Raw genomic sequence first — 27,391 nt, 5'->3', positions numbered from 1 at the left:
GGAGACTGCCGTGGTGTTGTCCATCCTTAATAACACTGATTTCCCCTTCAGAAGATGAGAGAAGTGCTGGAGAGCACACAGCTCAGAGTTCTAAGACATTCGACCCTGGCAGAGGGAGATGAGCATTCTACTTGCCCTGCGCAAGATTTGATCCTCAGAGAGCCCCCCAACTGGTCCCACTGGCATCGGTCGTGACTGTGACCCAGGAAATGGGAATGATAGAGTGGCAGTTCAGCAGGTTCTTTTGCGCTGTAGCCACCAAAAGAGGCTCTCCCTCATGGTTGTGGTTATACGAATACTTTGATTCTTGTCTCCTGACCTCCACTGTGTGAGAAAACCTGCCTGGAAGGGGCATAGCCTCCACAAAGCCCACTTCACTATCGGGGCTGTTGAGACCATTGTACCTATGATCTTGAGACACTGAGAAGCTTTCAGATGTTGAGTGTGTAGGGCCCGAGAGACCCTTTCTCGTTTAATTTGAATTTTCTCGTCCGGGAGAGAGATAGTACTCTGCAGAGTGTTGAATTGGGCTCCTAGATATATTAGCCGCTGAACCGGCTCTAGATGACTTTTTGCCAAGTTCAGAAGCCACCCGAAACTGGAAAGAGTAGAAATCACCTGCTCCCATTGTTCCAGCAACTATTCTTTGCCTTGGGACAGAACCAGCAGGTCGTCCAGCTAATGGTATAGTCGAATACCCTTTAACCTGATAAGAGCCACTACGGCCAGGAGGACCTTTGAAAAAACTCGGGGAGAGGTCATCAACCCGAAGGGGTGGCACAGTGGTGTAGTGGTTAGCACTCTCACCTAGCAGTAGCAAGGGTCACTGGTTCAAATCCCAACCACGACACTTCCTGCCTGGAGTTTGCATGTTCTCCCTGTGCCTGCGTGGGTTTCCTCCGGGTACTCCATTTTCCTCCCACACTCCAAAGACATGCAGGTAGGTTAATTGGCTTCTGTCCAAAATTGGCCCTAGTATATAGGATTGTGGGCTCTTTCAGGGTAAGGACCAATGTGAGTGTGAGTGTGCAATGTACAGTGATGGGGACAATTGTAGACACTCAGGTTGAACTGGATGGACTGGTGTCTTTATTCAACCTTACTAACTATGTAACTATGTAAATAAATTGGAGATGGTCTTGACCAACGTGGAATCTTAGGAACTTTTGGAAATCTTTTTCTACTGGGACGTGGAAATAAGTGTCCTTCAGGTCGATCAAAATCATCCAATCCCCTGACTGTATGGCTCGCTGAATAGTCGAGAGAGTTTCCATCTTGAATTTCCCATACTCTATGAACTTGTTCAGATAAGTGAGATCTATCACCGGGCGCCATGAGCCGCTCTTCTTTTGTACCAAGAAAAGAGGGGAATAGACTCCCTGAAACCATTCTTCCTTTAACAGATCCACGTAGGAGGACAGTAATTTATTTTGTTCTTCCGAGCGAGGGAGCAGGGTGGACACGAATTTGGGAGGAGGGGTGCTGGGGAAGGTCCATCTGTGACCCAACGAGACCATCCTGATTACCCAGTAATCCAAGATCAAGGCCACCCAGACGTGCTGAAAAAGGGATAGACAAGCCCCCACTCGACCCGCCTGGGCGGGCGCGATCTCAGAATGACTTAGTCCGGTCACGACCAATGGATGACTTTTTTTTACTGGGCTTACGAAAGGAAGCTTGCCCTCTGTACCAATTCCTCCTGAAGTCCCGACCAGGTTTTTAGGAGCGTGCATCCCTCGAATGCTCTGGACTGCATTTTTTATACTGGGGTCTCTTCCGACCCAATAATCTTCTGTCCTGGGGAAGGAAACCTGACTTACCACCCGTAGCACGCGTGATGGTGTCATCAAGCTTGTTGCCAACAAGTGTAGAGCCCTCAAAGAGAATTTTGCACCATGCCTGCTTAGAGACCGGGTCAGCCAGCCAGGGACATAACCACAAGGCTCTCTTAGCCGTAACTGATGACAGCATAATGCGTGCCAACAGACGGATCAGATCAATGGACGCCTCCCCCAGGAAGACTGCCGCTCTGCTGCTGCTGCTGAACTTCTAGCCAGCTCCTCAGAAACACCTTTCAGGAATGAATGTACATTTTTGGTCCAGGCCTCCATGGCCTTAGACATAGCCACTAGTGCTAGAGCTGGTTTACAGGCCATCCCTGCCAAACCATGAATCCTCCTAAGATCCTGGTCAATCTTCCTCTCCAGATCATCCTTAAAGGACACTGAATCCTCCAATGGGAGGGTAACGTGTTTGCCCAAACGCATCCACTAGTGGGGCGTTTTCTAAGTGTTTTATTTCTTCCGATTTAAATGGATACAATCTGGATGTTTTATTGGTCATAGAGGATTTCTTATCCACTTTACTCCATTCTTCCTCAAAAATATCCCTTAGCTCAGTAAGAAAAGGAAAACTTGGACGTTCTTTCCCCAACTGTTTGAAGAATTTCTTCTGTTTGGCTGGAGGGGTAGATGAGTCTTCCCACTTAAGGGCCTCCTTAACTGCTTTAATCAGTGGAGAGACCATGGCAAAGTCAAAGCCCCCAATCTCCTCTTCCCCTAGGACAGTGATGGCGAACCTTGGCACCCCAGATGTTTTGGAATTACATTTCCCATGATGCTCAACTACACTGCAGAGTGGATGAGCATTATGGGAAATGTAGTCCCAAAACATCTGGGGTGCCAAGGTTCGCCATCACTTGCTTAGGAGCTCATCCTCTGAGGACGCATTAGATGCTGCGTAAGGCTGGGAAGTACCCGGATCATCACGGGCCTCATCAGCCTGAGGGCCAGACAAAGAGGTGGATTAACTCAGCGTTTGAGAAGTGTCCATGTCTCTCAGAGACTGCTGCATCACACGTTTCACCAGGGCTTCCATACGCTGGCTTTCTGACTCCTTTTCCCCAACCGCCTGGGCATAACATCGATCACAGTGCCCTCCAGGACTCAAGTCCTACATCCCCAGCAGGCTCTGCGATCAGAGCGACCATCATAGCGGTGGGAGCGGTGTCTGGAGGAGGAATGTGAACCTCTCCTCTGGTGGTGAGATCCATGTGGAGAGTCTCGTCTGGATCTAGATGACGAATGTTGTGACCTGGCAAGGTCTTTTTTCTGCGGATCTGACCTGAAAGGGCTAAAGCAAACAACAAACAGGGGAAAAGGGAGAAAAGTGGCATGAATAAACGCAAACAGGTGTGACTGTACCTCAACCCCTCCCCTTATCAGCACATACCTAGTGCGTAAGGGCTGACCACTTAAAGGCGATTTGTCCATAATTTTTGGACGAAGAGCATCACAATCAAAAAATTGTCTGCAAAGAAAAAAAGATGAGGACCTAAGCCAAAAATATACTGGAGCCAACAAACCAATATATATATCCATAAATATATATTCATTAATTTATATATTATATATATTATTATATATATATATATATTTTTTTTTTTATTATCCACAAACATGCATCACCTACATTCCATTTAAAAGAGTCCATAAAAAGAAGCTCACCTTGCAGACTAGGGGTTGGAGGAACGGACTTGCTGCTTCCAATACACTGGCAGAACCCAGTGAGACTGAAGCAGCAGCCTGGTTTTTAAATTCCCCGCCCGTGACGTCACCGCTCCCCCACCTCGCGCCTATGCTGTGGGAAGATGGCCAAACTGCGCTTGCGCGGCTGCTATCTGCTCAGCCAAACTGCGCACATGTCAACCAAGCCTCAGTTTCGAGAGAGGCTACTGCGCATGCGCGGCCCGCCAAGCTGGCCAGAACGAGGAAGTCAACACGACGAGCTGGAACGCAGAAGCGCTCCAGCCACCATACAGGAGGAAAACAGGATGCCAGGGAGAACCAATAACATATACAAACATACGACTGCCATGGAGAAAGGAAAAAACACCACAGACCTTGCCAGCCATTGCCGTCCTGATCATTCGTTCGAGGGGCATACAGAGGCAAACACCTTCACACAGGGGAACATCCAGCCTCAAAGCTACTCGTCCACCCATGGCTGGGTACTGAGTTGCACCGCACAGGTATGCCAAAAGGAAAGATCCAAAATCCAAACGAACAGCATATGCAGGTCCATATGGAGGAGGACAAAAAAGGAACACTGTGTGGAGTGGTGAGTGTTCATTTATATGAATGGGGTCCTATAGCATTGGAGAAGAGGTTAGGTCAACCCACACGTAGGCTGCCATGGAGTCTGTCAGGGAAAGAATATATATGTTTATAGCGCAAAAAATAAAAAACCACAAGGTGATCAAATACCCCAAAAGAAAGCTCTATTTGTGGGGAAAAAAGGACATTCATTTTATTTGAGTACAGCGTTGCACAACCACGCAGTTGTCAGTTAAAATTATAAAGTGCTGTATAGCAAAAAACGGCCTGGTCACGAAGGGGGTTAAACCTTCAGGGGATGAAGTGGTTAAATAGCGAATCTTGTCCATGTGTAAAATCAGAAGGAATCAATTCACTTGTCAACACAGGGTGATACTGTAGACACAAACTGATAAACTGTGCCTCGTCCTAAATTCTGTGATATTGGTTGGCAGAGAGAGAATGGACTTTAATGGCACCACAAACTCATATCTGTTAAAATGTAAACATTTTATTATCCTCAACAAAAGAGATTAAACTTGCATCATATTCAAAATGATTGCTGGTACAATTATCAGCCCTGTTAGGAGATAGGCTCCCCAATCAGGGTATTAGATATTGGAAAGGAACAATGCCCCCCAGTGTTTCTCAACTTCAGTCCTCAAGGCATCCCAACACGGTCATGTTTTCAGGCCTTCCATTATATTGCTTATGTGATTTGATCAGTTTCACTCCCTTCGTAATTACCACAGCTGTTTCATCTTAGGGAAATCCTGAAAACATGACCTGTTGGGGCGCCTTGAGGACTGGAGTTGAGGATACACTCCCCTAAGGCCCGGTTCACACTGGTGTAACATGCACTTTGAGAGCACATGTCGCATGACATTTCAAAATCAATTGTAGAGTTTTGTCCAGCTATGGATGAACACCTAATGTTTAGCAACTCATTTAAAAATCAATGTTTCCCCATGAAAGCCATCTTAACTGATCTGACTTGAGTCACTCCGGCTTTTGAAAAGGTTCCCATACTACTTTGGTCAGATTGAGTGCGATTTCAGCCCATAGAATATAATGGACGTTGCATCCAAGTCGTTCACCATCTTAACTGATAAGGTTTGTGGCATGCACCGTGCTCAGAGGTTTAATTTCAATGCATAATTTATTGAATAAAAACTGACTGGGGTCCCCCCCTAATCCATTCCAGACCCTTAGGTCTGGTATGGATTTTGAGGGGAAACCTCATGCCAAATATAAAAAATAACAGTGTGAGCCCCCCCCCCCCCCCTAGAAAAATCTATATCAAACTCCTATCCGAGCTTGCAGCCTGGCAGGTCAGGAGGGGGATGAGTGAGTGCCCCCTCTCCCCCTGAACCATACCAGGCCACATGCCTTCAACATAGGGGGTGCGAGAATTCCACCTGCCTGTAAACCGCCTAATTTGTGACATGCCCACCAGGTAGAGCTCGACTATGAAAATAATCCTGATACACTGAACAGTCCATCATTCAAAGTGTAAGGTAAAAATCTGCCCCTTTTTGCCACAGCTTATTCTACCTAACTAAACACCCCCATGTCCCTGAGCTTCAAAATCCATCAATATTTTTTTGCACTCGGGGTAGAGCAACATTTCCCAGCAGTTTTCCTTCTTCCTGGGGACAGCTCCTGGGACATAAGACATGGCTGCAATCAGGCAACAAGCAGCCAGGCCATGGTTCAATGAACCGCACTTCTAGACACAGGTCCCCTTGCAATGGTAATCTCAGTCTGTCCGCATGACAGCCGGGAACTGAGAATTAAATTCCTAATTTGTTGAAGAACAAACATGTTGAAAGCCACATCAAAAGGTTACTTTTCAGAGGGAGGCACACTGGAAACATGACAGCACACGCCAGCGTGACTCAAGTGAGCACTCCCTGTATCTGCCAACAGCATTCAATCTAGCACAATCAAAGCAATACAGCCAACAGGAGTGTTCCTCACTAGCAACAATTCTTGTACAAAAGATGGAGTGGCTTCACAGCATAGAGTCCTAACTTTACAAAGCACAGTTTGTAATCCACGTGTCAGGGAAAACACCTGGGATCCGGTAACTTCAAGGCCTCTCCTTTAGTATTTACTGTGGTAATGTAGTGTTGAATGTCCGACTTGTTAGGCCTACGGATGATCACACTGTCTAGGTTAATTTTGCAACCATAACCCCAGGTGTGCAGCACTGATATATATTTCTGGGTTATCTTGGGTGACAAGTCCATCTGCAAGGGGATCTGAAGAAAACTTTTCACAGCTTCATCTATCCATTGTGTTTTCTTGTCCTGGATCTCTCCCCCTGACAAGGGATTGGTGCAGATACTTTCTGGAAACCTCACCCCCACCTCTTCTCGCAGTGCGCCAACACTTTTAGTCCATTTTAACCCTCGCAGCACTGGCATAAAGTGTCAAAAGACCAGGCTGATACTTTCCCATGAGCAATGAGACATGCTGGTTCTTCCCCACATTGTTGGAATGCACAGTTACAGTCTATACGAAGCAAAGATGTTACTTGCCACTTGGAGCCAGACAAAATCCCGATTTAGCTGTAGCCAGTTGCTAGGGGTGACTGCTACAGGAATAACACCTTTGCCCCACATTGGGCGCCAAATGCAGCAAAGTCCCAGACCTCTCTTGGCTTAATAGTTACCTCCAGAGTTAGGGAGAGCTGACATCCTTCAGTGTAGAGTGGGCTACAAGGCATGGTGGGTGTAATAAAAAAAGAGAGGATATTTGCGCTAACCTAAAACAAACAGTGGCGTGACTATATGCAGCAGCTCTGATAGCTTAAATACTAAAAGCTCAAGATAAATGAAAAAGAGCGTGCATATACTGTAAAGGACACATATGGAAATATATATAAATAAATCTGTGCATACAAAATAATACAAACTCCGTAGTGCATATGATAAATGTATCAGAAAATATAAAAAAAAGTCCTTCAATGTGTAAATAGAAATTATATATATATATATATATATATATATATATATATATATATATATATATATATATATATATATATATATATATTAGACCGTAAACAATAAAAATTCCATACGTTAAACTCTGAATTCCAAAGATCTTCAATTGATAGAGTATTCCAACATTCTGATATTAGGAGTAATATCACAAACTGCTTACCAGATTTGTAGGATCTCATATAACAACTGGTCCTCACGCCAATGTACATCGGCAGAATGGCACGGCTGGGCACAAGCACGTACCTGTACTTTGCTTTTTAAGTGCCCAGCCGTGGGTCGGGAGCGCGCTGCCGGCGGCGCACTCCCGACCCGGTCCTGTGCTCTGTGGCCACTGGACCAGCGGACCCGATCACCGCTGGTGTCCCGCGATCGGGTCACAGAGCTGAAGAACGAGGAGAAGTCTGTGTAAACAAATCTCTCCACGTGCTTCGCTGTGTGGCTGTCACCGAGCGTCTCTTCCCTTTTACAGGGAAGGACGATCAATGACATTACATGCCAGGCCACGCCCCCTACAATAAAAAAACACATAACGTCATACATAACACCTACACTGCCCCCTAGTGGTTAACTCATTCACTGCCAGTGTCATTTACACAGGAATCAGTGCATTTAAATAGCACTTATTGCTGTATAAATGACAATGGTTCAAAAAATTTGTCAAAAATGTCCGATATGTCTGCCATAATGTCGCAGTCACAATAAAAATCGCTGATTGTTGCCATTACTAGTAAAAAAAAATATTAATAAAAATGCTATAAAACTATCCCCTATTTTGTAAACGGTATAACTTTTGCACAAACCAATCAATAATCACTAATTGTGATTCTTTTTTACCAAAAATATGTAGAAGAATACGCATTGGCCTAAACTGAGGAAAAAAAATGTTTTTTTATATATTTTTTGGGGATATTCATTATAGCAAAAAGTAAAAAATATTGAATTTTTTTCTCAATTGTCGCTCTATTTTTGTTTATAGCGCAAAAAATAAAAACCACAGAGGTGATGAAATACCACCAAAAGAAAGCTCTATTTGTGGGAAAAAAAGGACGCCAATTTAGTTTGGGAGCCACGTCACACGGCCGCGCAATTGTCAGTTAAAGCGACACAGTGATGAATCGCAAAAGGGGGCTTGGTCCTTTGGCTGCAAATTGGTCCGGGGCTTAAGTGGATAATAGAGATCAAAAGTGCTTGTACATCAGCCTGCTGGCAAACCTGCAATCCACCTGTGGTCTTCTCACAAGAAGGAATAATCCACCATCCGCTGCAGACGGACCATCAGAAGGAAAGTTCACATCGGAGTTCGCTCTCAGATTTGTAGGAACCTAAAAAGTCTAATTTAGTAAAGAACAGAAGAGGGCTTCATGGTGTAGCATGTTCCAATGAAAAATTTATTTTTCAAGACGGATGACACAGGCTTTACATCCATAAAAACATCCATAAAAACGCAGCCAAAAAAAGAACATATTGAAACAGCCACGGCTCAAGCCAGCTGGTCGTTCAGCGTGATGATGTCACAAGTTATGCTCCACCCGACGCGTTTCCCTATAGAAGGCATCAACTGGGAACGGAGATCTCCCCCGTCTATTGCAGGAAATTACAAACAGGTATGTCGCTTCAAGCTGCCCGCCGGAGTATATCTGTGGTAAGCGGTCTTTAAGTAGTTAAAAACCTGTAGTAAAAATTGCGTTTTTAAACTTGCAGCACAAGTGGAATGCAGAGCAATTTTTTCAATTTTTGTACACATATGATTTTTTCATGAAAACACACTTAAAATTGAAAAAAATAAATAGAATTTTCTGACTTTTGCATTTTTTATTTTGTTTTATTATTTTTATTTTACTTTTTTACCTATATTTATGCTATCACAAGGGGGCTGATAAGACCTGTATGTAATAGTAGTTTCTGAGTGACAGTTACTCACTGTTTGACCCTACTGTTATCTATCTCCCCCTTCTGCCAAGTCCCAAATGCAGCTAGGGATTTTGTAGAGCTACAGCTGTACACATGCTCAGTTTTAAGTGAGTTTCTATACTGAGAAATTCCTCACATATAGATTGATGGAGGATCATATTCTAATGCCGCATACACATGACCGGACTTTCCGTCAGAATACACTCTAACCGTCTTTCCGACGGAGTTCCGACTGAGCGGACTTGCCTACACATGATCACACAAAAAGTCAGTTCTTTTTGAACGCGATGACATACAACGGGACTAGAAAAGGAAGTTCAATAGTTAGTAGCCAATAGCTGCCCTTGCGTCATATTTGGTCCGTTGGACTAGCATACAGACAAACTGTTTTCCCGATAGGAATTGATTCTGTCAAAAAGATTTAAAACATGTTCTATTTCTAGGTCCATCAGACTTTTTGGGGAAAAAAAGTCAGCTGATGCCCACACACTATCAGAATATCTGAATGATTCCGTCTGACGTTTTCTGCCGGAAAGTCCAGTCGTGTGTACACAGCCTGTGACTGTCAGAGATCCACTCACACCATGTTATTGCCAAAAATGATAAAGATTTGATTTCAAATATATATTTGTATGACAATTTAAAACAGTTTATTGATATATTTATTTTGTTATTTATTTCGAACATGTGGCCAACAGCAGAGAACTAGAGACTCCTCAGACAGACTGGCAAAGAGCTGGGTCATGTGACAACTGTATATCAATTAGGAAAAGGTGCTTAGATGTTTGTTTTTGTTAAAATAATTAAATTAAATAATCATCCACATACAGAAATAGAAGGGACAATGTTAAACAGTGTGTGTTTAGTATCACTTTAAGAGACACGGATTCAGAGACTTTGGGTTATTTGGGTTATGCTGCCACCTAAAGAAGGATTTGGACATTGTCAGAGTATAACTTTTATTATAAGCAGTATTATTTACCTAAAAAGAAAAAATGGAATATATTTCAGCTAACCAATCCTTATGCCGTGTACACACGGCTGGACTTTCTAGCAGACTAGGTTCCACAATCTTCCCGACGGACTTTCGGCGGATTTCCGTCAGTCTTTCCAAAAGAACGGACTTGGCCACACACAATCACACCAAAGTCTGACGGATTCGACCATGATGATGTACGACCGGACTAGAATAAGGTAGTTCGTGACCAGTAGCCAATAGCTGCCCTAGCGTCGATTTTCATCCGTCTGACTAGCATACAGACGAAAAGATTTTTCAACCGGACTCAAGTCCGTCGGAAAAATTTGAAACATGTTCTAAATCTAAAGTCCATCTGATTTTTTTAATAGCAAAGGTCTGATGAAGCCCACACACGGTCAAATTGTCCGACAGATTTGTTCCATCAGACCTTTGCTGTCGAAAAGTACGGCCGTGTGTACACGGCACAAGATGCAGTGTCTTTTTTAGGCTTTTTTCCTATTTTACCTGGTGATCCAGCCAGTGACACACTTCCTCTCTTTGGGTGTCTGCATTCTGTATTAAGTAGTAAAGCAAACAACTTTTCACAACTGCATTGTTAGTCTGGGGATATGGTAGTGTTAGCCCTTGTACACATGGCCGGACATTCTGACAACCAAATCCGACGGATTTTGTCTGATGGATTTTGTCAGAAACTGTTGCATACACACAGTCGGACAAAGTTGTCGGAAAATCCGATCGTTCAGAACGTGATGACGTAATTTCGTTATGATGCGACTACGTTTAGGCTAGTAGCCAATAGCTTTGGTCTAGGAATTTGATCTAAGCATGTGTGGCACTTTGCGTTCTTGCTCTTCTGTAATTGAGCTTTCATTCAGCTGTAGGAATTTGTGGGTGTTGTCTGTGTGCCCTCACCGCAGTATACACCATTATCCACCTATATAGCTAGCTATATTGCTCTTCTGTAATTGAGCTTTCAGTCAGCTGTAGGAGTTTGTGGGTGTTGTCTGCGTGCCCCGACCGCAGTATACACCATTATCCACCTATATAGCTAGCTATATTGTTCTTCTGTAATTCAGCTTTCAGTCAGCTGTAGGAGTTTGTGGGTGTTGTCCGTGTGCCCTGACCGCAGTATACACCATTATCCACCTATATAGCTCTTCTCTAATTGAGCCATCTGCAGGAGTTAGTTGGTGTTGTGTGCCTCCAGCATAGCACAGTATACACCGGTATCTACCCTTTAATTCCTGTTGTTCTATAATAAAGGCATCTGCAGGAGTTAGTGGGTGTTGTGTGCCTCCAGCACAATATACACTACCCAATTGCTGGTTTTCCCATCTCCCTTCAAGCCATTACCATGCATGGAAGGCCAACAAGGAGAGGCAGACAGGCACGAGATGATAAAAGAGGGCAAGCAGGCTCTGTGTCTAGAGACAACAGTGCTGGTCGTGGACGTGGTGCATTGTCATCAGCACCTGGCCATGGGACACGCTTGTCCTTATTTTTGGCAGCTGGACGTGTTGAGCCGCATCATACCGAAGACTTGGTAGAGTGGATGACAAAGCCCTCTTCATCCTCCTCATCCTCTCTCACCCAAGCTCAGGGTACTAGCAAAGCAGCTGTCAACGCATCGTCTTCCCTCGTCTCAATGTCATCATCAGTGACTCCTTCCCTAGACCCACCACGTCCTCCTGAGTAGTCCCCTGAACTCTTTGAGCACAGTATTGGGTACATGCTCCAGGAGGATGCCCAGTGTTTTGTAGGCTCTGATAATGATACTCAGCTAGAGGAAGGCAGTAGCGTTAGCGCAGAGAGAGGGGATGATCAAGAAGGACAGCAATCTGGCAGTCATGTTCCACAAGCTGCAGCATACTGCCAGGTTTGCTACAGCGATGAAGAGGGAGGGGATGATGAGGGCACTGACTCCACGTGGGTGCCTGGTAGGAGAGAGGAGGTGGAGGAGGAGGCACATCTCCAACAAGGCAGGATTCCCTCCGGGGGCCAGCTTAGGGGCAGCACACCAACTGAATCACACCGCAGAGCTCCGCCTGTGCAGGGCGCTGCCTCTGCGCGTTATTCTAAATGTTCTTTGGTGTGGGCCTTTTTTGAGACTAGTGCATCAGATCGCACCTCTGCTATTTGCAACATATGTCTCAAGCGTATCTCGCGTGGCCAAAACATCAGCCGCTTGGGCACCACATGCTTGACCAGACATATGTTGACCTGCCATGCAGCTTGTTGGCAAGCGTACCTCAAAGACCCACACCAAAGAACAAAGCGGACCTCTCCTTGCTCCTCATCAGCTGGGATCTCCAACCCCACTAGACCTTCAGTCCTCTCTGAAACCTGCTCTGAGAGGAATGAAGGTGTAGAATTAGGTGTGTCACAGCCAGGTGCTTCCGGGCACTCTGCTAGCAGTACACCCACGTCCGATTATAGCAGCAAATTTCCCTGCCCCAGCTGCTGGACCATCAAAAGAAATTCACTCCCAGCCATCAACATGCCCAGTGGTTGAATGCTAGCTTGGCTAAATTGCTAGCACTTAAACTGCTGCCTTTTCAGTTGGTACCCGGCCCCCTTCCGTGAGTTTGTACAATGTGCGGTTCCTCAGTGGCAGGTCCCCAAATGCCAATTTTTCTCACGGAATGCGATTCCGGCTCTCTACTGGCATGTGGAAGGCAATGTCCTTGCCTCGCTGGACAGGGCGGTCAGCGGTAAGGTGCATATTACCACTGACTCATGGTCCAGCAGGCATGGATAGGGACATTACCTGTCTTTCACGGCCCATTGGGTCACTCTTCTGGCAACTGGGAAGGATGCAGGACAAGGTGCAGTAGTGTTGGAGGTTGTTCCGCCACCACGCCTCCAAAATGCTACTACTGGTTGTGACACACCTTTCTCGTCCACCCCCTCCTCTTCTTCTACCTCAATGGCCTCTTCCAGTGCTCTGTCCTCATAACCAGCGGTGCTCCGTAGGCGTTCAAGTGGCTACCTGGTGGTGCAGCAGTTCTTGGGCAGGTACCCGGGCTTACATGATGTCCTGAAACAGGCCAGGAAAGTCTGTGTGCATTTCCACCGATCATTTAATGCTTGTGCTCGGCTGGCTGAGCTCCAAAAGGAGTTGAACCTGCCCAAGACCCGCCTTATATGTGACATGCCCACCAGGTGGAACTCAACGTTGGCCATATTGCAGTGTCTGCACACGCAGCAGAGGGACATCAATGAGTACCTGTGTGACTACGGCACTAGGATAGGGTCGGGGAGCTCGTTTTTTTCTCACCACGCCAGTGGGGCATGATCAGGGATGCATTCACTGTCCTGTCACCATTTGAGGAGGCCACAAGGATGGTGAGCAGTGACAGTGCATGCATCAGTGACACTCTTGTCCACCTGTTGGAGCATACGCTGCATGGAATAATGGACAGGGCACTTGAGGCAGAACAGAGGCAGGAAGAGGAGGACTTCCTTGCCTCTCAAGGCCCCCTTTATCCAGACAGTGTTCCTGCTGTCCCACCCATCACACAGGATGAGGAGGAGGAGGATGATTGTGTCAGCAGGGAGGTGGAGGCTGGCACTCAGCATCAGCAGCAGCAGTCTTGTAGGGATTATTTACAGTCCCAAGAAACCAGTGGACTTGTACGTGGCTGGGAGGAGGTAGCTGCGGATCATATTGTCCTTTGTGACCCAGAGGACTCCGGACCGAATGCCTCAGCTAACCTACGCTGCCTGGCCTCCCTGATCCTGCAAAGCCTGCGGAAGGATCCTCGTATTCTTCGGATCAAGTAAAGGGACCATTACTGGCTGGCCACTCTCTTGCCGACCTTATCTTGCCGTCGCAGAGGATGAGACATCTCCGGGAGGCCTTGCAGAAAGGTCTGTGCAAGGCGTTCCCAGAGACTGGGAGGTTACAAACTCCTGGTCCTGGACAACGTGTTGCTGAGGCATCGGTCAGAAGGAGCGGTGGAGAAGGTGGCCGTCTGACCAATGCGTTCAGACAATTTTTTAGTCCGCAGCCCCAAGGTATGATTGGTTCCAGCAACCATCGCCAGCATCTGATTTACATGGTGCAGGAATACCTAGGGGCAAGGTCAGACTTGGACACCTTTCCCACCAAAAATCCTCTGGCTTACTGGGTCTTGAGGATGGATCACTGGCCAGAGCTTGCACAGTATGCTATTGAGCTACTGGCCTGTCCTGCATCCAGCGTTCTTTCGGAACGCACCTTCAGTGCTGCTGGTGGCTTTTTTATCGATCACAGGGTGCGCCTGTCCACCGACTCGGTTGATCGACTGACCTTCATAAAGAGGAATTAGTCTTGGATCACCCACAGCTACCAAGCACCTGAAGCTGATGTAACCGAATAATTTTTTTTTTAAATATCACATCCCTTCAAGACTGCCTATGCTGATGCTGAGTGACTGTCCTGTTATGTTGATTGTCTATCCTCTTCCTCCTCCGCTGATATGTTGGAAGAACATTTTTGGTTCTGGGTGATGCCACCATCCCAATTTTTATGCCCCTGTTTAACAGGGGTATTCAATTACAATTTTTGATGCAATGCTTTGCAGCAGGGCTCATTCCTGCACTACAACTAGAGTATATGGAAGAGGTTGCAGTGTCGTGGCACCAGCACCAGTGCCACCAGCCCAATTTTTCAGCCCCTGTTTAACAGGGGCATGTAATTACAATTCTTGATATAATATTTCACAGCAGGGCCCGTTCCTGTGCCCACCGAGAGTAACTATGAGGACTTATAGTGTTGTGGCACCAGCACCAGCACCAGCACCACAACCACCAAAGGCCCAATTTTTCTACCACTGTTCAACAATGGCATGTAATTACAATTCTTGATATAATCGTTCACAGCAGGGCACTCCAGCGCCCACCAAGAGTCACTTTGAGGGCTTACAATGTTGTGGCAACACCAACACCTTGTTCCGCCATTTATGCACAGCATATAGGGCAGGCCCCTACTTTCAAACATCCAACTTACAAATGTCTCCTACTTGCAAACGGAAGGAGACAACAGGAAGTGAGATGAAAAAAGACAGACGGCAAAACAAATTATACAGGGGCGATAACCCTTCCCTATGTTTTCCAAAAAGCTTAAAATAGATTTTTTGACTGGAGCTACACTTTAAAAATGTACCATTTGAAAATTACAAACAGATTCTACTTAACACAACAAACCTACACAGTCCCGGTCTTGTTTGCACCGCCTGTATACTGCTGTTCTGAGTATATAGGGCCTGGGGGCCCCACATGTTTCCTTTTTTTAATATGGGTACGGAGTTCCCCTTAATATCCGTACAAGACCCAAAGGGGCTGGTAATGGGCACGGGGGGGGGGCTATCCATGCCATTTTTCTCAATGACTTTCATCCATATTGCCGGAACCAGATATTACATTAAAACCGCAAGCAGTTTTAAATTACTTTTTTTCCGTTAAATGTAATTTTGTGCAGGGACTGTTCTAAACACGGGAAACACGTGGCACTTCACAGGCATACTATAGACACCCCCCAGGCACGATATTTAAAGGAATATTTCACTTTTTTTTCACTTTAATCGTCATTAAAATCAGTGCTCCCACAAAAACGGTCATTTTTTAAAACATTTTAGGCATTGACCCATGTCCCCTGGGGCAGGAGCCAGGTCCCCAAACCCTTTTTAGGACAATATCTTGCATATTAGCCATTAAAATTAGCACTTTTTATTTCGAACGTTCGAGTCCCATAGACTTCAATGGGGTTCTAAAGTTCATATGAATTTTCGGTCCGTTCGAAAGTTCTTGTGCGAACTGAACTGGGGGGTGTTCGGCTCATCCCTACTCCTGAGTATGGAGATACCACATGTGTGAGACTTTTTGGGAGCCTGGTCATTTGGAGGGACCTGGCATTTTATGCACAACATTTAGAAGCTTATGTCACACATCACCCACTCTTCTAACCACTTGAAGACAAAGCCCTTTCTGACACTTTTTGTTTACATAAGGAAAGAAGAGGCACTACAGATTAAAATGCTGGATGTTAAATATTTTTTTTCACACTGTATTTGCGCAGCGATTTTTCAAATGCATTTTTTGGGAAAAAACACAATTTTTTTAATTTTAATGCACTAAAACACACTATATTGCCCAAATGTTTGATGTAATAAAAACGATGATCTTAGGCTGAGTACATGGATACCAAACACGACATGCTTTAAAAACGTGCAGCGGCGACAAACTACATACATTTTTAAAATCATTTAAAAGCCTGTACAGGTTATCACTTTAGATTTACAGAGAAGGTCTACTGCTAAAATTACTGCCCTTGATCTGCCCTTCGTGGTGATACCTTACATGCATGGTGCAATTTACATATGACGCTAGACTGATGCTTGCGTTCCCCTTTGCGTGAGAGCGGGGGGGGGGGGGACAGGGGTGGGGTTTTTTTACTATTTATTTTGCTTTTTTATTTTTATTTTTTTCAATAATTTTTGTTATCTCAGGGAATGTAAATATCCACTATGATAGCAATAGGTAGTGACAGGTACTCTTTTTTTGAAAAAAATGGTGTCTATTAGACCCTAGATCCCTCCTCTGCCCTCAAAGCATCTGACCACCCCAAGATCAGTGTGATAAAATGCTTTCCCAATTTCTCAATGCCGCTGTTTACATCCGGCAAAATCGAAGTCATGAAATGCTCATAGCTTCCAGTTTCTTAGGCCATAGAGATGATTGGAGCTGTTCTGGTCTCTGGTCAACGGCTCTAAGGTCAGCTGGTGGAACCACAGGTACATTCTCAAGTTCCCTGTTGGGACAGGAGAGCCAGAGAAATCCATGGAAGATGATGGGGGGGGCATTCCCTCCCACTGCTTGTAAAAGCAGTCTAGAGGCAATTAGCCACTAGGATTGCTTTTACATGAAAGCCGACTGCTGGCTGAAAAGAATGATACCAAGATTATACCTAAACCCACAGGCATCATTCTGGTATAACCACTCAAAGTCCAGCAAACATACCAGTAGGTTGCTGGTCCTTGTTGGGCATATAGTAATCTTTTTTTTCATGCAACCTGTGGGCTGAACAAAAAAAAAAAGATTGATCAAGATTGACGCCATTTTTTTGTTTTCTGTAATTTTGAAAGTGTAACTGATGGAAATAAAATCTAACTTTTTTTGACATATTATAAGAATGTCTAATCTGTAAGTTGATGCCATTTGGAGATTTTTCCATCTTTCCTTGGCTTCGTTATGCACATTAATACACATTTTTACCTGGGGTGCCCAAACTTTCCATCCCCACTGTACATCTTCTTTGGGGGGGGGGCTCATTGGGTAGGGGTACCAGGGAGGACATATGGAAAATACCTTTCATGCAGCCGGCTTACTGCATTTGGATTGGGAAGGGGAAGTGGAGCACCGTCTGGAAACAGAAGGGCTCTGACGTTCTCTTCCTGGAATTTAAGGAAGGATCCAGTCCATCCTGAAGGACTGTATAGCACATGAGCGTTCAGCAAAGCCAATTGAAATGAGTATACAGACACTTTTTTGTACTAGTGTCTGGTCTTACAGGCAAATACTGGTCATTGAGATCCACCCCTCCCATATTTTGTTTATATTCGTGGACACAGAGGGGTTTCTCCACAACACCAGTTGCCGTAGGAATTTGGACCGTCATGTCTTCATGAAGGGAGGACAGAATAAAAACATTCTTATTATCCCAAGTTATTACACTTTAACCAGACTCTCTCCCCCAGCCTAAGATGAGAATCTACAAGCCGCTGGGGAAAGCCCCGACGATTAGAATGCACGGTGCCACATGTACCAATCTGATGATCAAACAAGTGACTAAAGAGTGGCACGCTCGTGTAATAATTGTCCACATACAAATTTCCGAATAAGGGTGACGCCAAGTCCCACACAATATTGCCAGCGCTCCCTATGTAATCTGGGCAGTTTGGTGGCTCTACGTTACTCTCTTCCCTCAAATCACAAAACTATATGTATTCTTGTGGCCCTGTCACAGAGCTTTTACATCTTGATCCGGTAACTGGCACACTTTCTGGGAAGAAGACTGAAAGAAAGTGGCCAGAAAACGTAATCAGGGACTCAACGCAGATAACTTGATGGGGAGTAAACAAGGCTGCAAAACGTTAGTTGAAGTGGTTTACGAGAGGCCGAATTTTGTAGAGCCGATTGTATCCAGAGTCTCCATGAGGATGACAGAGTTCATTGTTGTTGAAATGCATGAACCGCAAGATCTTCTCATATCGTGCCCTGGCCATGGAGGCAGAGAACACGGGCATATGGTAAATTGGGTCAGTGGACCAATATGACTGCAACATTTTAACTATGCCCATGTCGAGGGATAGGCCCAGAACGGTGTTAAATTCTGAAATCATAATTGGTTTTGAATCTCTGGCAAGAGAGGACTGGGGATTAGCGGCGATGAATTGACCAGCATACAAATTACTTTGGTCCACAATAGATCTATAGAGATCTTCGGTGAAAAACAGTGAATAAAAATCAAGTGACGTAAAATCAACTGTTTCCACCTGAATTATGGGTTGGCCAGTGAATGGGGGAAGTATGGGTGCTGCAGAAGTGGTGAGCTCCCAATTAGGATTGGCAAACTCTGCAGGAAGAACACTATGGGCACGACAGGCCTGTTTTTGTCTTCTTGATGGCAGTGGGACACTACGACACTACTTGTGCTTGCCACCTCGCCAGCTTGAACTGCACTTATGGGCTCGCCACATCACCACGTGATACTTTAGTGCTGTATGTACGACCAGGGTGTACTAGGCTACTGGTGCTTGCCAGTTCACCAGAAGGATGAGTGGCACTAGTACTTTTGTACCTTCGATTTGCCATTCACTGGTACAGTAGTGAGACTCAAAGGTAAAAAAGCTCCTAGGCTGTCAGCAACTCAATCAAACGCTACAAAAAAAACTCAGCGATCGCAGGGATCAGGCCTGGCTGCAGTTATGTGTTTAGTGTTTTGTAAGTGTCAGTGATTGACTGATACTGCCCTTGGGTGGGCTGGGCGGAGGGGCAAAAAGCAGGTGCTAGCAGGTATCTAGGCTGATCCCGCTAACACTGCATTTTTGGGAACCCTAAACTACTGGGGACGCTGATCAGATCAGATATTGATCCATTCAGACACTATACCACTAAGGGAGGTGTATGCTGCATGCGTGGGTGTTAGCGGTACTGGCACTAATCTGATGCTGCCTGGGGCAACGCTGACCCTAATTGTCACTAAATCCTAACTGACATCACCCGCCGGGCAATCAGGGGGTTAAAACCTTTATTAGGTAATAAACGGTGGGTATAAAAAAACAAACTAACCAGCATCACCCGTAACACTTATGCAGGGATCACTGATGAAAGAGTTATCTATGGGTCAATCAGGGGGTTAAAACCTTTATTAGGTAGTATATGAGGGTATCTGATGCTATAAAAAGCTGATGGTGAACCTAAATAACTAACAGGCCAACTAGAGTCACCCGTGACACTTATACGGCGATCAGAAAAATGATCAATTAGTGACACTGGCAACAGGGGGTGAAAGGGTTAACTGGGGGCGATCAAGGGGTTAAACCTTTATTTGGTGGGGTTAGGGAGGTACCCTAGACCTAAAGGGGCCTACCACTAATTGCCCTAACACTTATAACAGTCACAAAAGGACACCAATGCAGTGATCAGTAAAAAAAATAAAAACTGCTATTGGTGTCGCTGTGATTTGGGGGTGATTTATGTGCCTATGTGTGTACTAGTGTTAGTGTAGTGTTGGTGCAAACTCATATTGATGTCTTCTCTCCTCAGGGGCCGGAACGAAAAGGCTGCACCAGGACATCACTTCCTCTGCTTCTGTTTACATTTGAGAAGCAGAGGAAGCTTCCCATTCATTAGGAGCGATCGTGAGGTGGTGGCCATGAATCAGTGGCCTCCCCCTCAGGACGGATCGCTCCTGCAATGATGCTGACCGCCTCGGGCACTGGGGGGGGGGGGGGGCGCGATCGATATGTTACTCTGCCTGCCCGTGCCATTCTGCCAATGTATATCACCATGGTTAATTAAATCCATGTTAATACAATTAATATTATATACAAACAATGTGAAAGATATGTTAATAAAGTGCTACAGTGCTTGTGACACAATACAATAATAATGTTCAAATAAATCAAAAATGCACGATCCAAATTTTGCAGTGGTGTTCCAAATGTGTTCATGTGACAACAAACTTGTGCCCCCCCCCCCCCCCCCCCCCGTGTGAGTCTGCTCACCTCAGGGTGTGTGACCTCGCAATTAAGTTTAGTCTGTACATGCCAACGAAACCACCTCTCGGTTCTGTAAAGATGGGATCCTGAGCTGTCCAGTAGCGTTGTCTCCACACATATAAAAAATAAGGTCTGGATAGTGTGATGCCGTTTCATAAAAGTATTTATTAAACAATAAACAGAGCCCCTTTCCGGGGTACTCACATGGTATAGGTGCTTCAGCACGTTACTCAAGCAATACAAGCAGGAAAACGCTGAGATTGTGTGTCCCTCTGCTCTCAAACAGACCAGCTGCTGTCTCCTACACCGTCCTGTCCCCTCCCACAGGAGTGTCGACACAGGGATATACTGTATATTGTGTCTTCTTCAACAAATGGTAACACAAGCGTTTTTGAAACACATAATTTCTGTGCGGATTGCCATGCATTCGGAAGCTTGCAGATGCAAATATAGCCTAAATAAATAACACAAGCGTGACGCACATTTTTGAAATGCATGGTAAAATGTGCATTTTCTTGCAGGTTGCCGTGCATTTGGAAATGTGCAGATGAGAATGCAGCTTAAATGGTAACACAAGAGTGACACACATTTTGGCTGGTTTTCGAAATGCAAGGTAAAGTGCGCATTTTCTTGCAAGTTGCCCTAGATTGGGATGCCAATTTAGTCCCTTGGACAAGTAGTTTTTTTTTTCAAATTCCACACCCCTGTTTGTGTTCCTAAAATGATTCCTAACCCTACTACCACTGTTGTGGATTCTGCACACGACAGTAAAATATATTGATCCCTACAATCTTATATTTTATTTTCATAATTTTTATTGAAAAAGTTTCAAAAGCAACAAGGGATAAGCAAATTAATTAGAAATAGTGGAATAAATATTCTAATATTAACAATAGTTCAAATGTGGAATTTTAAATTACAAATACCTCGTCAAAGTTACAGAAACTGTTGGGTGGGAACCGCATGTAAAAGTAGCGAAAATTCATTTCAGTGGAAAGCCATTGGATAAGTACAATTTATCAGGGAGTGATTCTGGTAAAGGCCAGAAGGAAAAGTCTTGAGATTTCTATAAAGTATACAAGTATACCATATATACATCAAGGTGGTAATATGCGGCAGTTGGCTTGGAACCACTGCAACGAGGGTTGCCAAAGGAGCAAAGTTTTTTCATAGAGACCTCTGCTGGAGGCCATCATAAGTTCATATGAACAGTGCTTGTGAACTATGTCTAGGGTATCTAATATTGTGGGGGGGACTGGGGTTCTGTCAGAAAATGCTGCTGACTGAGCTGGTGCGCGTTTTCATACGCCGGTGCGTGCGATTCTCTGTGCCAAACGGGCTATTTAAACAGGACTTGCAAACAGGACCAGTGCTGTCTAATCTGCAGCTTCCTGTGACCCTTGCTCCCTGTAATCTGCGTCTGATCTATTCCTGTGGGACTCTCCTTGCCTTCTGCCTGCATCTGACCCTGGCTCGTCTTTGACCTCGATTCTGCCTGCTCGTTTAAGTACCATGCTGCCGGCCTGTTACCAGCCCTGCCTGTGACCCAAACTGCCTTGGCTACTGCATCTATTACAGTAGCTCCTGCCTGTGTATGACCTGGCCTGCCTGTACCTGCCTGTGCTCCATATCCCTCTGGGCCGAGCTGCTGTCTGTCAGTTCCTGCATCCCGGTTTGTGGTGTCCGAATATTGATCAAACCACTTTCCAGCCTGCCCACTGCTTGGATTTCTCACCTTGCTGGATATTTATCCCTGCTGCATCAGTAACCCTGGAGCAGCTTTATTGAAAGCTTACCCGCCAGGCACTCATACCACTCTACACTCCTGAGCCACCTGTCTGCTCTATCAGGGGGCGCAAGCCAGATATGTAAAGGAGGCCTTCCTCTGCATTATCGGGCTCATCTACAAGGTACATGGGAACGTGACAGTATCAGACAGCCATCTCTGAGCCCGAGCAAGGAACCTCCCCCATGAATGAACTTTGCCAACACCTGGCAGGTTTGGTAAACCCGACTGGAGGAATGGGTCCAAGCCCTGACATCTCTTAACAATCCTCAAGGTGCTGCTCATCCCTCTGCTACTTCAGCCGGTACATCGTCCGCACCTGCAGTGGCGATGATACCACCAGAACCAAGGGTACCTACCAGAGTGTTCCACAATGCCTGTGAACTCTATTTTTCTTTACAGCCACGTACTTTCTCCCTGAAAGCAACCAAGGTTGGCTTCGTCATCTCACTGTTGCTGGGTGAGCCTCAAGCCAGGGCACACTGTTTCTTGGAACAGAAAGCCCTAGCCTTAACGAAACTCACCACCTTCTTTGACGCCACGTCACAACTCTATGAGGACCCCAAGACAACTGCCACTGATGAGGCAGCATTACATTCTCTTCAGCTAGGCCGCAGAGTGGCTGAGGACTATGTGTCCAAATTCAGGTGCTGGAGTTCTGACACTAATTGGGACGATGCGGCCCTTTTGTTACCAGTTCCGGATGGGCCTAGCGGATCCACTGAAAGATGAACTGGCATGGGTAGGGGTACCTCAATCTTTGGATGCCCTGTCAATACAGATCCACCAATGTCTAAGAACGTCGATCCGAAAGATCTTCAGGAAAATATCATCCAACTTGGATGTTACCCAAGGTTCCCAGCTTCCCCAGTCAGGCTGCTCCAGCTCCGGTAGTTCCGGCTCCCAATACATCTGAACCCATGCAGTTGGGCTTGCTCCATCTTACCACAGAAGAACTCCAGCGCCACAACTGAACAATCTGTGCATGTATTGTGCAGAACTAGGGCATTACGTGAGATCCTGTCCAGCAAAACTGCCTATCAATCTGCTCTACTCATGTTCCTGCTTTAACCCAACCAATCTTCTCATCTTGCTCTTCCCATCCTGTTACAGCTCCCAGGAAGGAGTATACAGGTGTCTGCCATAATTGACTCCGGAGCCTGCAGCTACTTCATTGTCTTTTGCAGCTAGACACCTAATTCCACTTCAATGACCCGGGGACTATCTGTACATCTGGCCGAGGAGTCCACCATCAAATTCGGTCGGGTCACACAATAAACTGTTCCTGGCCTGGATGCCATTTCTTCTCTTTTTATTCCCCATCATCCTAGGCATGCCCTGGCTGCAGGCCCACAAACCTTAAATCAACTGGGCCACCGGGGAAATTAAATTCCCTTCAACTTATTGCCAGCAACACTGTCTACAAAAGGCCATAGGCAACCCCTCACCCTTGCTTTGTCTAGACCTTGACTCTGAGTTACACCAATCAGAGACTTTTCCTCCCCACACATCCTATGACTGTCCGATTGAGCTCCTGGCAGGGGCTGAGATTCCCTCCGGGAGGATCTTTTCCTTAACTAAACTTGAACTAGGTACACTGAGAGAATACATTGATGAAAATCTGAGGAAAGGGTTTATTTGCCCATCCACCTCTTTGGCAGGCGCAGGCATTTTCTTTGTTGAAAAAAAGGATCATTCCTTATGGACCCACAGAAAGTCACCGCTATCCTAGACTGGCCAGTACCTGCAGACAAAAAAGGAGTCCGTTTCATCAGATTTGACAATTTCTACTGGACATGCATTAGTGGGTTGTCTGCTATCATCGCCCCCATCACAGAATTAACCAGGCAAGGCATCCAATTTCTCTGGTCTTCTGAAGCTCAGGCTGCCTTTGAAACCCTTAAAACGTTCATCACTTCTGCATCCGTCTTGAAGTATCTTGAACCTGCTCTGCCATTTGTTCTTGTGGTAGATGTGTCTGAAATAGCGGTCGGAGCAGTACTTTCACAACGGCAAGGGTCCAAATCTCTACTCTATCTATTAGCGTTCTTTTCTTCATAAGTTGTCGACAGCAGAAAGGAACTATGATTTGAGGGACCGTGAGCTACTGGCTATCAAGGCTGCGCTGGAAGAGTGCAAAGCATGTTCTGGTGGCCCCAGGTAGTAGGTGACTGTAAAAAGTATGTGGAATCCTGCACCACCCATGCCCAAAGTTAGAATAATCAAGTCTAGGCCTGGGGTTTTCTGAAGCCATCGCCTGTTCCAGAGAGACCTTACAGGATGATCTCAATGGATTTTATTCTGGAACTTCCCCCAGCAGAGGGCTTTACTGCCATCTTCGTGGCAGTCGAAAGACTGTCAAAAATTGCCTATTTTCTACCAATGAAAGAGACACCTTCGGGTGTTGAAACAGCATAAATCTTCATCAAAGAAATAGTAAGACTCCTTTCACACAGGGGCAACATGACTTCCAGCGCGACTTTTGGAGGCAACTTGAATATGACTTGAGTATGAATAACAGCGCGACTTGGAGTGACTTCAACACGACTTGGGGCGACTTACAACACGACTTTAAGTCGCCCCAGGCCAGATGACTTTGGCCGTGGCCAGAGAATAATCAGCTCTCAAGGGGGAACTCCACGCCAAATTTTAAATAAAAAAACCTGCATTGGTTCCCCCTCCGGGAGCATACCAGGCTCTTAGGTCTGGTATGGATTTTAAGGGGAACCACCTACGCCGAAAAAACGGCGTGGGGGTCCCCCAAAATCCATGACTTGAGGTGACTAGGGGTGACTTGGGGCGACTTGAAGTCGGATCCAAAGTTGCCCCTGTGTGAATGGATTCTAAGGCTCAATGGAGTTCCAGTCAAATTCATGTCTGATTAGGGAGTACAGTTCACAGGTTTTCCAGGTTCTAGAAAGCTATCTGTGGAATTCTAGAGATTGAAATGTCCTTTTCCGCTGTATAACATCCCCAGATGAACAGGAAAACACAAAGAACCAACCAGACCCTGGAACAATACCTGCGCTGCTTCTCGTCCTTCTCTCAGGACAACTGGGTCTCCCTGCTTCCTATAGCCGAGTTTGCCTATAACAACTCATTCTGCCATTAAACTCAATTATTTGCCAATGACAGCTTCCACCCATCCTTTCTGCCCCGTACCATACCAGAATGTTCAGTTCCTGTGGTCTCTGAAAAAATGGACTGCAATAATAATAAACTGTTACAGGAAACCATGACCAAGACGCAGGAGTAGAACAAAAGAATTTTCGCTAAAAAGAAATGAAGGGAACTAACCTTGGAACCTGGCATCCAGGTATGGCTATCCACAGTAAATCTAAAGCTGGCTTGCCCTTCAAGGAAATTGGACCCTAAATTCATGGAACACTTTCCTGTAAACAAGCTGGAATTACCTGACTCGTTTAAAGTCCACTTTGTATTTCATGTGACCCTGTTAAAACCTGTTATTCCTAATCCTTTCCCTGAGCAAAGTACTGGTCCACCGGAGCCTGTAATAATCAACAGTGAGGAGGAATTTGAGGTTGAAGCAATTCTGGACTGCAGAAAAGGTATAATCAGATTCAATATTTAATTAAATGGTAGGGTTATGGGCCAGAAGATAACTCTTGGGAACCTAAAAGCAATATCCATGCCAAGAAATTGTTGCAATCTTTTAAGAAATCCCATGCTGTGAAATTAGCCCAGTTGGGCATCTGCAGGCTGCCCTTAAAGAGGGGGCAATGTCAGGAAATGCCCTGTGGAAGAAACAATGCTGGCCGAGCTGGTGCACATCTGGTGCACGATTCTCTGTGTCAAACAAGGTATTTAAACAGGACTGCATCTGTTTTAGTATCTCTTGCCTGTGTATGACCTGGCCTGCCTGTGCTCCATATCCCTCTGGGCTGATCTGCTGTGTGCCAGTCCCTGCATCCCGGTGTGTCGTGTCGGAATATTGGTCGATCCAGTTTCCAGCCTGCCCTCTGCTCTGATTTCTCACCTTGCTGGTATTCAACCCTGCGGCATCAGGAACCCCGGAGCTGCTCTTTTGACAGCTAACCTTCCAGGGACTCGTACCACTCTGCACTCCTGAGCCACCTTTCTGCCCTATGAGGGGCCGTGAGTCAGATACATAAGGGAGGCCTTCCTCTGCATTATCGGGCTCATCTACAAGGTACATGGGAACGTGACAGGTTCTTCCAAATTCTCACAATATGAAGTCTAGTTGCCAATAGGCTGTGCATAACAGAATGTCTGGTGGCTGGACCAATAGATCCTAAATTCAAATTCAATAGTGCCAGGCCAGGAAAAGAGGGGATCTGGTTGTGAGCAACTTCAGATAACCCACGGATCCTAAAAGAATTGAGCTCTGTCATTTCAAAGCCATTGTTTCTAATTTTTAAGGACTTGTTAATTATTGGAATAGTGCCTATATTTAAAAAGGGATCAAAGTCTTTAACAAATAACAATAGACCTGTTAGTTTAAACTTCTATAGTCAGGAAGATACTGGAGAGTTTAATAAAAGACCACATAGATGATTTGTTGCTGACAAAAAATATTTTAGGTGTAGTGGGTCCCCCCACGGGCCTGCATCTTTCTCCGGCCGTTTCCAGGAATAACACAGCTCCAGTGGGGGAATTCCACCCTCCTTCTCTTCTCACTGTTCAGTGAGTAAGAGACACACACACAGACAAAGCAGCTCAATCTGCTCCCTCTCTCGTTTGGGTCTTGATCGCAGGATTGGTGAGCGGGCACTTGCCCATTTGCAGGAAACAAAGACACTACATGCAGACAGTGTTGTTCACTTTTCCCACGCCTGCCAGAACCTGGATCACAAGGATGCACTGTTAAGCAATTGCCCATTACCCAATAGGAATTCAAAGTGCACCAACTAAAGTGTCTAGCCGAAGACTCAAGGCCTTGTTCAAAGGGACTGAAGCTATTCTGGCCTTATGGACATGCTTACATACCCGGGACTCCGTGTGTGTGATGCATGGGTGAGGTAGTTTGTCTTGGGAGTTAGGCCATTGACCACTGAACTAAGTGCAGTGTTTATAGTTTGTTGGCCCGTGGTGTAAGGGGACAGAAGATATAGGCCTGACATAAGAAAGGGTCATTCCTCTGCTCTCCTCCTGCCTGGACTCACAGAGCCAATTTAATTGAAGAGGCGTCCAATCTAGTATTAAATTTGCCATTTGTGATCTGTTGTTATTAAAGTGTCTGCCTCTGCTCTTAGGGTTATTTGCTGTTGAGTCGTATTTCTTTTGATCCTCAGATATTGCTATACAGTTAATTTACTTAAAGTGGATGTAAACCCGATTCATAAAATTTGAGCTGGGCACATATATCT

General features: G+C 45.5%; 1 protein-coding gene across 3 annotated transcripts in view; it reads left to right on the top strand.

Moving 5' to 3' along the window:
* SOCS3 (suppressor of cytokine signaling 3) overlaps positions 1-27,391 on the top strand; it is a 482,856-nt gene that overhangs the window by 152,834 nt on the left and 302,631 nt on the right. For all 3 annotated transcript variants that reach the window (XR_013270044.1, XM_077467168.1, XM_077467167.1), the window contains exon 2: positions 8,082-8,709. The gene's annotated coding sequence lies outside the window, so the exon portion shown is untranslated. The remainder of the gene's footprint in view (positions 1-8,081; positions 8,710-27,391) is intronic.

Source organism: Lithobates pipiens, unplaced genomic scaffold (genome assembly GCF_037356315.1).
Source record: "Lithobates pipiens isolate NorthernLeopardFrog02 unplaced genomic scaffold, aLitPip1_a1.2 Scaffold_48, whole genome shotgun sequence".
Lineage (NCBI taxonomy): Eukaryota > Metazoa > Chordata > Amphibia > Anura > Ranidae > Lithobates > Lithobates pipiens.
Note: the sequence above shows the minus strand (reverse complement) of the source record. Positions and strands in the feature narration are given on the sequence as shown.